Consider the following 13,243-nt stretch of genomic DNA (forward strand, 5'->3'; position numbering starts at 1 on the left):
ATTGCATCTCATACAATCAGATCAGTTCTGAGATTCATTTTTGCGTGCAACTGATATGGTTTTCTGAGCCGTGCAATACGATTTTAGAACTTCATACAAATGTGTCACATTGTTCGGCGCGAGGTCAAAGGTCGGGAGGAAAGTAGTCCTTTGCCCAAATCGGAATCTGCACTATCATATATTTTTTGGAGTCCATGATGTATTTATTGAGCTATAAAAATACAACATATATACCCATACTGAAGTAACAGAGACAAAGAAGGGAGGTCATGGGATATATATATATATATGATGCTAAATGCAACATTACAGCTGAAAGCACAACGAAAAAGTTACCAAGCAAAGTAACAAATCTGAGTGCATCATGAAAAATAAACCACAGCATGATTGTATGTTTAGAAAGAAGGAAGTTTTCCCTTTTAGTGTGTCGCCCTTAAAAATACTCTCCCGGAAATCGACTTGCTTTCATTGGTGTCTTATTTGGTTTCTGGTTTTTTGTGTGTGTGTGTGTGCGGATGTTTTAGGATTGTGTAAGTGATAGGGGGGGGGGGAGGTTGTTGTGTACTGATGTGATCATTGATGTCCCTGACACGAATTTTCGCGAGAAACATCGAGGACAGGAATGCAAACAGAAGCAGAAAACAAAATGGTTCGTTCCTTACATTCCACACAAATCAAGAGCATCGATCTTGCCTGACCTGTCAAGTTCAATCCATTTAAAAAGACAACAACGGAAAACGAAGACCCTCCCCCTCCCCCCAACCCCCCCCCCCCCCCCAAAAAAAAAAGAAGAAAAAAAGTACTGCACTCACTTGGTGTTGGTGTAAAAACCGATGTTTTGATGAAGTGGGCAGGAAATCAGTGTTATCTCCCCCGATGATGACCTGATTGAAGGCGGCATTGAGCGCCATGTTTCGCGAGTTACGGGCCCGGCCTGTCTTTCTCCCTGGAGGCCTTGGGCCGTGACTGCTTCCATTGCTGCCTTCTTTTCCAGGAGAGCGGCGTGTGATCTCCCTTTTGGGCTCGAGGGTTATCGTTCTTTTCTTTCTCGAAATTGTCCTTCCTGCCTCCTTTTCGTTCTTTTATCGACGCCTCTGTCAGTGAATTTTGTTGTGGGCGAGTTTGAGATGTCTGTCTGTCTGTCTGTCATATTGTTTTCTGTTCCTGTTGACCATATCTTAGGGCGAGGGCAGGATGTAAAAAGCATATATTCTTGCTCATCGATGACCCTCGATAATAAAGATGTTGTCTTGTCTTGTCTTTTCTTGTTTTCTCTCTCTCTCTCTCTCTCTCTCTCTCTCTCTCTCTCTCTCTCTCTCTCTCTCTCTCTCTCTCGCTCGCTCTCTCGCTCTCTTTAAAAATAAATAATGTATTCGTTTTTGTTTTCTACCAGACGGTCCATACTCTCTCTCTCTCTCTCTCTCTCTCTCTCTCTCTCTCTCTCTCTCTCTGTCTCTCTCTCTCTCTCTCTCTCTCTCTCTGTCACGTTTCACTATATCACATAAGGTGATTATGAAACGGTTAGTTACTTCTAACTAACTAACCACACCACGATCCACTCTCGCAGTCATACAATTAAATAGAAACAACAAAAGTATAAGTTTCAGACGCCTGTTTATGTAATAACTCGCCACCTCCCTCGAGACTTCACTCAAAATATGTTCTTTTTACGTTCAAAACGTAAACACCAATGGTCACTGACAAAATGCCAGTTAGAGTAGCGCGCTGGATTTGTATTCAGTTGGCCGCTGTCAGCGTGAGTTCGATCCCAGGTTCGGCGGAAATTTATTTCACAGAGTCAACTTTGTGTGCAGACTCTCTTCGGTGTCCGAACCTCCCCCCGTGTACACTACATTGGGTGTGCACGTTAAAGATCCCACGATTGACAAAAGGGTCTTTCCTGGCAAAATTGCTTAGGCACAGTTAATAATTGTCTACCTATACCCGTGTGACTTGGAATAATAGGCCGTGAAAGGTAAATATGCGCCGAAATGGCTGCAATCTACTGGCCGTATAAAATTTCATCTCACACGGCATCACTGCAGAGCGCCTAGAACTGTACCCACGGAATATGCGCGATATAAGACTCATTGATTGATTGATTGATAGAGTATAAAAAATTATAGTAACACGCTGATCCCGTGTATAGCTAGGAAAATATATATATCTGACCTGCCGAAAAGTGCCAATTTATGCAGGTGTCACACACCCCACGTTGTCACCGCTCGAATGTAATCATAAATAGAAAAGATGACAACGGTGGTAAACAGGGTGCAAAGACATGGTGCACTTAGCTTTTCTTCTGCCACTGAGTGGACGGCCTGTAATTAGTTCATAGTCTCCACAACTGCTCCGTCGAATGAAGTGCTGGTTAGCGTGGTGACGAAGCAGGGAACAGTGGAGACATCAGGCGCCTCACTCAGTCGCTGGTTAGCCGGTTAACTGGTTACAACACCCCGCGGACGATCCGGTTACAGCATCCCGCAGATAACAGCGTCCCGCAGATAGGCAGCAGAAAACAGCCAGCAACAGTAGCAGGTAGAAATGAAGAAAGGCTGCAACAAAAAGCCTCGGTGCACTAGACATGTCATGCTACCCCTCACACCCCACCTTTAAACATGTCACCCTGACATATTTCATCGAGCACGTGGGCCTGCACAAACGGACTTTTACAGCAAATCAGCCATTTTCCTTCCTTCTCTCCATATCTGCAAAAAACCATATACAGATTTTAGCGTCACAAAGAGCAAATTATGCGCTAACCTGGAAAGAACAACAGAGTATTTCATTCCACAAACACAGACTCGTCAAAAGCGTTAAATAATGATTTATTACCTCAACAGCCCAATGTAAGTAGTTCTCTCAAGGAAATACGCTTCCTTATGAATGGCTTCCGCTCGTCAACGGAAATACCGCCATCCCCCCTCTTGCACTGAAATCCTTATGCGATGAAAATCCTTCCCCGCTCAGTGAAGAGAATACCTGACGACTCGTCCTGTCAGACCGCATGTAAGCAGAGAGAAAGTGGTCTCAAACTGAAGTTTCCTGAAGCCCTCCTGTACATGCAGAGCGGCGCGTTGAAAATCAATGCAGAAGTCAAAGCGTTGAAGTCCATCAAACTTGCAGGAAAATATAAGACACCGACTGTTCTCTCCAGCGCTGAGTTTTCGAGTGTCCAGTTAACATGTCTCAGACAGACAACCTTGACGAAATCACGTGACTAACCCTGTCACTTCCCAAGTTCAGCTATCGACAATTCTGCCTCGACAGCAGAAATCACCCCCGTGAAATCCGTGCAACACAAAATACCCGTGTTCGTTTTGCGCTGTCAGCAAAACCCACATCCGTTGACAGAAAGCACAGGCGCTTTCTATCGCAATTGACCAAGAGAAGGCACCCCACCGAGTGACACTTTCTTGATCCATGTCACCTAATCGTGACACTCTCTCTCTCTCTCTCTCTCTCTCTCTCTCTCTCTCTCTCTCTCTCTCTCTCTCTCTCTCTCTCTCTCTCTCTCTCTAAAACACTCCACCACCCAGCTCTTCTACCGCTGCAAACCAGGAGGCACTAACTTCACAAGGAACAAACATACACTCCACTCTTTTAGAACCGTTCTGTCCTTTTTTCCGCTGTTTCGCGCGTCTCCGGAATTTCCATTAAATCATGACAAGAAATCTCAAGACTGGTTTGATCAAGAATGCAGAATAGCTAGGAGAAATGTTTTCATATTGCTTTCGAGCATTTCCAATGATGGCGCCTCTCGTAGTACTTATTGTATAGCCAGGAGGGAATATAAAAATATGTTGGACAGAAAGAGAAGAGAACATAATGAATCAATTTTAAATGAACTTATTGCTGTTGTTAATGATCAAAAGGAGTTCTGGAATACTATGCATACATTTTCTGCAAAAAGGAAGCATACGAAGAATAATATTACTCTGGATGCATGGTTTCAACATTTTAATGCATTATTGGATAAAAGTGTAAATCAGGGTGAAAGTATTGATCGTGAGGCTAATGTGGATAATGATGTTGTTGATGATGATAATGGTATTATGAATCGTCCTATTTCAAGAGAAGATGTGCTTGTTGCAATGAGAAAGCTAAAATCTGGAAAATCAGCTGGACCAGATGGTATTATTGGTGAGCTCTTGAAACATTCTGATTGTGTAATAATTGATTTTTTGTACAGTTTTTTAATTCTTTGTTTTCAAAAGGTGTGTTCCCTGAAAGCTGGACTGAGTCTATTATGATACCTCTTTTTAAAAAAGGTGATGCTAATGATCCAAATAATTATCGCGGTATTTCTATTTGTAATGTCAGTAGTAAAGTTTTTGGTTCTATAATTAATGACAGATTACAGGAATGGGTGGAGTTGCATAATATTACTGGTGAATACCAGGCTGGATTTAAGAGGTGTTATACTACCACTGATCACATGTTTACTTTGTTAGCTTTCGTACAGAAACAATTTGCCCTTAACCGTAAACTGTATGTCGCTTTCATAGACTTTGAAAAGGCTTTTGATTCTATAAATAGAAACCTGCTTTGGCCTATTTTGTTAAAAAAAAATGGAGTGACGGGAAAACTTCTCAAATGTATAAAGAGTATGTATGAGTCAGTAAAGGTGAGAGTGAGATGTGGATTTAAGTTGACTGAATGTATAAAATGCACATTTGGGGTGTAGCAGGGAGATGTGTGTAGTCCTGTTTTATTTTCATTGTATATTAATGAATTAGCAATTCAGTTTATTGAAAATGGAAAACATGGTGCCATTTTTACGATAGATCATTTTGAGTTGTTTCTACTTTTCTTTGCTGACGATTTGATATTGCTGTCAGAAACTGTGGTTGGTTTACAAAATCAATTAAATAATCTGGACAAGGCAGCTCGTTCTCTCCAGTTGAAAGTAAATATGAGTAAAAGTAATATTGTGGTTTTTAGGAAGGGGGGCTATTTGGCTGCCAGAGAAAGATGGATTTATGAAGGGAATGTTCTACCTGTAGTGAATGCATATAAGTATTTGGGAATACTTTTTTCGACCAGGCTTAGTTTTACGGCTGCCTGCTTAGACCTTGCAAGTAGAGCTAAGCAAGCTTTGTTGTCGATTTCACATAAGTTATACATGATTAATAACACTAGTTTGGATGTTTATGTAAAGTTATTTGATTCACAAGTGCAACCTATTGCACAATATGGTGCAGAGTTATGGGGCTTAGATAAAGCAGCCATAGAATGTGAAAAGGTGCATTTATTTGCATTGAAAAAGTTTCTGGGTTTAGAAATGCGTACACCAAACGATTTGGTATATGGAGAAACTAACAGATACCCTTTGTACGTAAATTCAATATTGAAATGTATTAAATATTGGCTGAAGTTGTTGAGAATGTCTGAGCATAGATTGCCTCATAAATCATATAAAATGCTGTACAGGATGGATGAGAATGGTAAATTGAATTGGGCGTCAAATGTGCGTTGTAAATTGTATCAGCTAGGATATGGTTTTGTGTGGTTGAATCAAGGTGTTGTTGACGAAAGCAAGTTTTTGTATGTTTTGAAAGATAGATTAATTGCATGCAGATGGCAAGACTGGGAGTTTCATATTCAAAATAGTGAAAGATTTTCTGTGTATAGAACATTTTGTACTGTTCCTGAGATCAAACCTTACCTTTTGTTCAATATTGACAGACATTTAAGATTCATGATGATAAGGTTTAGGTTAGGGATCTCTGAAATTGCCGTTCACACTCATCGTTACAAAAAAATGTATGATGTTAATAATTACATGTGTCCCTTTTGTAAAGATGAACTGGAAAATGAAGTCCATTAATTTTTGTTCTTGTCTGTCCATACTACCATAAATTGAGAGAAAAATTCATCCCACTGAAATATTACAGGCAACCAAGTGCTTTTCGACTCAGCCTTCTTTTAGCTTCAACACATGAAAAAAACTGTACGTGATTTTTGTTTGTAAAATGATGTAGTGTCCTCAATCTGAAACTGGTTTCTGTACCTGATAGTTGTAAGCCAGTGATAATGTAGTTCTACTAGATTCCGGTATTAAGGCAGACCCGGTATTAAGACAGACAAGATGGCTGCACGATTATCCATGTAAGCAATGTACCATACCTCCAAAGAAAAGAACCCTTACAGTTTTCTGAAACACACTAGCTGTGTTAGTACGTGTTGTATGCGTGTGTGAGAGTTCCACCTACACACTACACTACACATTTTGTATAAAGCATTTAAGATACGAGAAACACAGTTATCGTAATTTCGTATGCAGATGTTTGCATTGATGTATCTGTTATCCACTTTTGAGAAAAATATGCACTGTTTTGAGTCTACTGAATGTAAAAATGATTCAATATTTTTGCTTTTGCTCACACCCCTTCACTAGGGGCAATGGCCTATGTGAATAAACCATCCGAATCTCCGAATCTCCGAATCTCCGAATCTCTCTCTCTCTCTCTTTCTCTCTCTCTCTCTCTCTCTCTCTCTCTCTCTCTTTCTCTCTCTCTCTCTCTCTCTCTCTCTCTCTCTCTCTCTCTCTCTCTCTCTCTCTCTCTCGCTCTCTTTAAAATTAAATAATTTATTCTTTTTTGTTTTCTATTAAAAAAAAGGGCTGGTCTTTGTTTTTAGCCCTCTCTTCATATCTGTTTCCCTCTCCTCTCTTCAGATTAAAGGCACAGTAAGCCTCCCGTAAACCATCACAGAGTTCCCCGAGCGTCTAAATACAGTACAGGCATACTTCCATTTGAACGCTCACCGAACGGGAACATCCTGGCTGCTTTTTGTCGAGCGTGAGACATTTTCAAAGAATTTATTTTCGTAGACTTGTTCGTTAACAACAACGGCGCCTCGTTTTTGCTCTAGACCTAACTTTTAAAATCTAAATACTAAATTGACAGCTTGTTACACAAACATTCTTTAATCATAAAAGAATTCGTTTTTCATCAAGACAAGATCAGAACAATTCGAAGTTGTGAAAGTTTAAAAAAAAGAAAAGCCCGGAAGCAGGGTCACGCAAGGGTCGTAGCAGACGAAGGTTTATCAGTGCAAATCGCCGTTCCTCTCAACAGTCAAAAGCCATCGCTAGAGTTTTTGTGAACCACAGCCGTTGTTTCGTGCATAAAAAACGTGCTATTGTAAATAAGCTCACATCGAGTCGCATTCATGACTAACTGACGACTGCATTGTGAAAAAGGAAAACTGGATCACACGGGTTCACGATGGCTCAGGGGTAAGATAAACCACGCAAAAATAAATTCTTTGAAAATTGTTCGCTCTTTACGGAGGGCACCTAGGATGTTCTCAATTGGTGAGTGTTTAAATGAAAGGGTGTTTGTACTGTGTGTAAAAGCCTGACCGTATCTGTGATGGTTTACGGGAGGCTTACTCTGCCTTTAAACAAATGCAGTGTGTTGAAGTAAACTACTCATATGTCAAAGCAGCCTCAGATCATTCAGACGTCTTTTACAACAAACCTGGAGACTTGGTTATCTAACTCTGCTGTCGCAACTCATGTAATTTTGCTGCTCGGCGGAGCAATGTCATGTATGATGTTTTAAGCAGACACAAACCAGACACTCAGACGCTCAATTACAGTATGTAATCATGTTTCTTAGAGTAGCAACATCTTCCACCATACGACTTGTCCAGGCTATCACTTTTTTTTCAATCTACGAATAACTATATATAGACTTCGAGACGAAAAATTGTACAAACGCAGACATTTGCGATCAAGCAATATAGCAATAACAGCACACACGAATTGTCAAGCAAAGATCATGTCTGAAGGTCTATGTATCATCGTTGTAAAAGTAGACTCGGTCAGCCCGGTATCTATTTACCTGTGGGGGCAGGGAGAGGAAATAGCGGTGATTCCTCATTTCAAGTCTGGCGTCAGGAACTGGTCTGAGGGAGAAATGACCATGAATATGATAGCGCCGAAATCCTGGATAGGACACGATGGATTCCTTTCGACGCCGCTACCGTACGTGGAAATCATTCGCCAGACGGGATAAATGTTTTCGGTAGCGATCATACTGTGTCAAGCAAAGCGAGTCCTTTTTCTTGTCCGTCGCTGATTTCGGTACAATATGTTTGGATGAATATAAACTGTGTTCTGTCGCCAACACGAGTGGTTTTAACTATGGGTTAGGGGGAAGAATTTACCCGATGCTCCCCAGCATGTCGTAAGAGGCGACTAACGGATTCTGTTTCTCCTTTTACTCTTGTTAAGTGTTTCTTGTATAGAATATTGTCAATTTTTGTAAAGATTTTAGTCAAGCAGTATGTAAGAAATGTTAAGTCCTTTGTACTGTAAACTTGCATTCTCCTAGTAAGGTAATATATTGTACTACGTTGCAAGCCCCTGGAGCAAAATTTTGATTAGTGCTTTTGTGAACAAGAAACAATTGACAAGTGGCTCTATCCCATCTTCCCCCTTTCCCCGTCGCGATATAACCCTTCGTGGTTGAAAACGACGTTAAACACCAAATAAAGAAAGAAAAAGTTTTAACTATTAAGTGCATGTGCAGAGATGTTTTTGGTTGGGTAACTTTATCCTCCCGTGAACAGACTGTGCCAAAACCAAGTTTGTTTGTCTTTATCCGCCGCTTGTTATGATGAAGTGTTTCTGAATGCATTACTGCGTTCTAGTGCCATCAGACCTACTTTGATCATAGTGGCTGCATGTGCTGAAAACAGCTTTGTTTTCTTTGGAACTACCTCAGATTTGGCCAGACGTTTACATGGGATAAGACCATCCCTCCACTTGGTCACATACCAAAAATCAACACCGTGATAGATTGCCATGACGAATGGTTTTTTTATGAATTGATTTCTTTAAAGGAATTGTTTGGCTTTTATGAAGAAATTTTTTTTTTAAATGCCAACCGTTGAATGTTGGTACGTGACCAAGAGGAGAGATGGTCTTATCTCATGTAACAGCCTGGTCAGACCTGAGACGGTGAGCCGAACTGCTTACACGAGAAGGAGCGTGCTTTAAATTTAAAATATTGCTATGGATACAGGATATCGGGTGCGCGCTCAGTCACGTGGAACCGGGTTGAGGATCAGCTCAAACGTTTTTCCCAAGTTCATTGTGCACCAAAACGAAATGCATTGTTCCACAGTAGATATAGAAATCATGAAGTTTTTCTTCTCTTTTTTTTCAAGACTGTTCTAGTCATTCATTGCATGTGGGCTCGTCAGTGCGAATAAATAAAGAGTGCATGCGTGCGTGCGTCTGTGTGTCTGTGTGCGTGCTTGCGAACCTGCATGTGTGTGTGTGTACGACGGTGTGCGGACGTGCGTGCATGTGTGTGTCTATGTGCGCGCTTGCATGCGTGCGTGCGTGCGTGCGTGCGTGCGTGCGTGCGTGCGTGCGTGCTTTCGTGAGCCGTATTTCAAATAGCTACGTTTTCTCACACAAAAATCAGCGTTAAAAAAAGATAACAAAGGTGTAAAGGTGGGTTTTCAAAGCCTCTCGATTTACAGAGACCGCAACAGGTGTTCTGGTAAACGACGTGAAAATGAGGAAATGATGAGTATCTGGCTTCCTTGTCTGTAGAGTTTACTCATTGCAATAGATTGTAAAGATACATTGCTTCCTTTGTGCGCGATCACGTTCACACACGTACGAACCCACTTATTGACACACACACACACACACACACACACACACACATACACACACACACTCACACGACACTCACACACACACACACACTAACACACACACACGCATGCACACACACACACACACACTAACACACACACTAATACACGCACACGCATGCAAACAAATACACACACACACACACACACACACACACACATACATACACACACAGTGCCCGTAACAGGGCAAGGGAATGAAAATAAAAAAAAGAAGCATTCTTGAAAAGTGTATCCATTTTTTTTTTTTTTTTTTTTTTTTTTTTCTTTTTTACGCAGAAAAGACATAACAACATGCTCTGATGCATTTTTGATGAGGAATGCAGCTAACTGAACTAACAACGGCATTTTTCACCTCCGAATTGACAAATATTGCCGCATGAAGCAGATGGGTATCTGTAGCGAGCCAGAATTTCGGTCGCGCCTGGGATTTTTCTGCCAGTATCTTTTTTCTCACGTGCATTTTGTTTATAAGAAGAGTAGACGTTGAAGGAGGTACGCAGTTACTCGGTCACGATTGAAAGGTTGCGTAAAATCAGATTACTGCAGTTGCTGTGCGAGCAAAGAAGTTGGGATATTTATTTCAAACGTTTGATTTATACAAATCGCATAATTACCTTATTGACGGTGTACCTTTGAGAGTACACAGGTTTCGATGTACACACCGAGATTATCTCTTTCATAGTGAATTCATTAGTGTACTGAATGATGATGTCGGGGGGCCCGGGTAGCTCAGGTGGTAGAGCACTGGACTTGTGATCGAGAGGTCGCTGGTTCGAATCCGGGCCGGGACGGACACGGGTCAACTTTATGTGCAGACCCAGAGACGGTATCCATCTCCCACCCCCGTGTCACCACAATGGCACGTTAAAGATCTTGGTCATTCTACCATAAGTGCAGATGGCTGATACCACCTAAACACGCATACATCAAAAGACGTGAGGGCGTAAAAACTCGAATCGTATAAACCAATTCATGTCCAATATAGGCAATTAAGACCTGACGGACAATAAGCCCCTTATAGTATTTACTGTCGTGGTATCGATATATCATTGTTACCACTTCGAGTGTGTACCCATGAGTATAGAGATATTTAATGATCTCCCGTGCATAGATTCTGATCTCTATATCATCGTTTTATTATTGAAAAACGTATCAAATAGCGAACAGAACTTGTGATTGCATTTATCTCCTTTTTATCACAATGATGAACTGTGTTACCACGATTGTACAAAACACACACACACACACACACACACACACACACACACACACACACACACACATCCACACACACACACACACACACACACACACACACACACACACACACACACACGTCATCATCACCCTCGTCTCGATTCCTAGTCTACCGCAATATATTCAGTCAACACTTGACTAAATGTAAAAACAATAGATTAAAAAAAAGTAAAATTAAAAACGTGTAAATGTGAAAAGCCTCCCGAATTATATTGATGCTCATGTCTGCAGTGCACGGATTCTGATATCTATCTCGTCATTATTTTGTCGACTGTCCAAGTTTGCCTATGACTGTACCGATCCCAGCTCATCCTCATCGTATCGACTGTTCAAGTAAACCTTTAAAGTGTACGAGCATGTTTTGATCTGAATCTCATCATTGTTGTATCGACTGCACACGTAAACCTAGTAGTGTACACATTCTGACCTCCATCGGGTTGATCTAATTGACTCAAACCCCATGGGTGTCAGAGTTTCCCTGATCTCCAGTGTACAAAGTCTGATCTCCATCTTATCATTATCTTATCACACACCGGATGCCTCTAGAAATGAACGGTCACTCCCATAATCGTCATCACGGCCGACGAGATGAGAGTGGATTTGTGTAAGGGAGGTAGACTGACCGATGTCCGGCACGGTCAATATGTCTGTGTGCAAAGCGGAATGGTTCTCAAGCTGACCACAACTTGGTCTTCTCGTGGTTTGTGCGGGGGCAGAACTGCTACTGTGAGAGGGGTGTCAGAAGAAGAGAGGGGGAGGGGGGGAGGGAGGTGGGCGTACAAACAGACACACAGACAGACACACAGAGAGACAGAGAGAAAGGCAGGAAAGCAGAAGGAGAGGTGGATAGAAAAAAGATTGTGTTTGTTTGTTTGTTTGTTTGTTTAATTGTTTGCCCGTTCGTTGTTGCTTTATTGACGGCTTGCTTGCGTGCTTGCTTGCTTGCTTGCTAGCTCGGTAGGTTGTTTGTTTGTTTGTGTGTTTTTCTTTTCGTTTTTCTTGTGGCCTGTCGCACCGGTAAATCCAACATAAGGTCATCAGCTCACATGACTTCTAAAAGTGTTGCACTTGATGCTGGTGAAGCTGATTCGATCACTAATCACACGGGGCGGTGGGAGGCTTGATAACCAATTTGCAAGACAAACATGCTAATAGCATGGCTCCATGGCAGCAGCCCGGCCCAGGCTCTTAGTATACCGGTTCTGTCAACTCGAGTGGGTATCACACAATGCCTAAGAAGGCATCAAAGTGGCGGCTGTGACTTTTAGGAACATGTCCAGTTTCATTCTTTCCGAGCTTAGTTTATTTTCTGCTATGATTGGTCTGGAGTGAGGAATTGATAATTTGGCAAATAAAAAATGGAAAGCAACAGTGATCTGCTGCTATGCCAGGTGACGTCCCGACTCGGCCCCTCCCATATCGCCCCAATTATCTCACGATTTTCCATGAGTGGTATTTCACCCCCTCTCATCAGAAATCTTCTCTGTTACCTGCCCACACTATATTGTGTTAGAGAGAGAGAGAGTTTGTTTGTTTGTTTGTTTGCTTAACGCCCAGCCGACCACGAAGGGCCATATCAGGGCGGAGAGAGAGACAGAGACAGAGAGAGAGAGACAGAGAGAGACAGAGAGAGCCAGAGCCAGAGATAGAGACAGAGACAGACAGAGAGAACGTCGTTACATTTCAAGCTATTCTGAAACATGAAGGAAAATGATCGGAAGTATTCAGTGAAATTGTTTTGGTTTTATTTCTGTTCACCTGGAATATTTTATCATCAAAATGTTAGCTTACCTTGGTTAGTTATCCAAGTAGATGTCTCTTTCGATGTTACAACCTCTGCACATTTCTGATCGTTTTTGTCTCTTTTCGTTTTATCAATCCTGAATTGAAAGCCGTTGTAGAAAACTTTATTCAAAAACTCATTTAAAATTGTGATTTTTTTGTTTGTTTACTTGTTAGGCCTAAAAAAAAAATAGGTGTGGTTACGGTAACCCTACCTACCCTATTTTTAGGGGCCGGCCCTATAACTTTTTTTTACATTTGTCAAAAAAAAAAAAACAGTGCAGAAAACGCAATGAAAGCAAAAGCGCTCGAGTGGCGCACTTATTTCCCTGTCAAGTAGGTTTAATTTGTACACATTAGAAAAAAAAGTAAAAAAAAAAAGAAAGTGATTGCCTACCTTTCTACCCTATTTTTTTTGGCTATGTTACCGTAACCACACCTATTTTTGTTGGCCTTATGCACGACAATCGTTAAAGATTCAACTTGACTTCATCACAATATATAGAATATCTTGATC

The 13,243-nt window shown here is 41.3% G+C and overlaps 1 long non-coding RNA gene across 1 annotated transcript in view; it reads left to right on the forward strand.

The window, feature by feature from the left end:
• The first annotated feature begins 8,163 nt into the window (after positions 1-8,163).
• LOC138958372 (uncharacterized) overlaps positions 8,164-13,243 on the forward strand; it is a 28,821-nt gene continuing 23,741 nt past the window's right edge. The window contains exon 1 of the long non-coding RNA XR_011453384.1: positions 8,164-8,325. This is a non-coding gene — a long non-coding RNA (uncharacterized lncRNA). The remainder of the gene's footprint in view (positions 8,326-13,243) is intronic.

Source organism: Littorina saxatilis, linkage group LG1 (genome assembly GCF_037325665.1).
Source record: "Littorina saxatilis isolate snail1 linkage group LG1, US_GU_Lsax_2.0, whole genome shotgun sequence".
In the NCBI taxonomy this organism is placed as follows: Eukaryota; Metazoa; Mollusca; class Gastropoda; order Littorinimorpha; family Littorinidae; genus Littorina; species Littorina saxatilis.